The following is an 863-nucleotide window of genomic DNA, read 5'->3' on the forward strand; positions in this document are numbered from 1 at the left end:
GGGGGGGGTTTGGGGGGGGCCCGGGGTGCACCCCACAACCGGCGGCACCCAGCGCTGTGGGGCGTGTGGGGCTGAGCACCCCGCTCCTGTTCATTCATGTCCGAGTGATGTCACCCGGCCACGCCCGCTCTTAAAGGGATAGGAGCTGCTCCCAGTACCTACCAGTACGGGACTGGGAGGGTCCGAGCCGGCGGATGGGAAGTGGGCAGGTTTTACTGGGGGGTGAGGGGGTATCTAGGACCCCCCACGGGGCGAGCACACCCGTGGCGGGTGTGTGTGTGTGTCCGTGGGCCTGGATGCGTCCCGTGGTGCTGGGTGCGTGGGTCCGGATCCGACCCGCACCACCGTGTCCTCTCCCCAGCTCCGGCCCCGAAGGGGTTAAAGCGCCCCCCGCCAGCCCCCCCTCCTCCCCTTTCATTCATAAAGCAGCGTGGGAAGGGAGGGGAGGGGCCACAGCCAATGGCGGCAGGGGGCGGGGCCAAGCGGCTACTACCGGCCACTCCCCCCGCCCACCAGTTAGAAACTGGGGAGGGGGGGAACTGGGGGATGATCAGTTGGGGTGCTGCCTGTCTGTCCGTCCCTCCGCCCCCCCTCCCCGTCCCTCTGTCTGTCCACCCAAGGCTCCTTCCGTCCCTCCCCCCGCCCCGGACAGCGGGGGGGGGTGGTGTAACTGGGGAGGAGAGGGGGGTGTTGCTGGTTTGGGGGGGCTCTGTCCGGCCCCCCCTTTCCCGCATCCTCTGGGCCGGAAAAAGGCCGGACCAGAAATCGGCTTTTTCCGGCCTAAAAATAATGCCACTTTTCTGCTGTGCCGGGGAGGGGAGGGTGGGCCCAGCCTGGGGGGCCTGGATCGGGCCCCAGCACCC

Source organism: Haliaeetus leucocephalus, unplaced genomic scaffold, assembly GCF_000737465.1.
Source record: "Haliaeetus leucocephalus isolate CR32 unplaced genomic scaffold, Haliaeetus_leucocephalus-4.0 Scaffold556, whole genome shotgun sequence".
In the NCBI taxonomy this organism is placed as follows: domain Eukaryota; kingdom Metazoa; phylum Chordata; class Aves; order Accipitriformes; family Accipitridae; genus Haliaeetus; species Haliaeetus leucocephalus.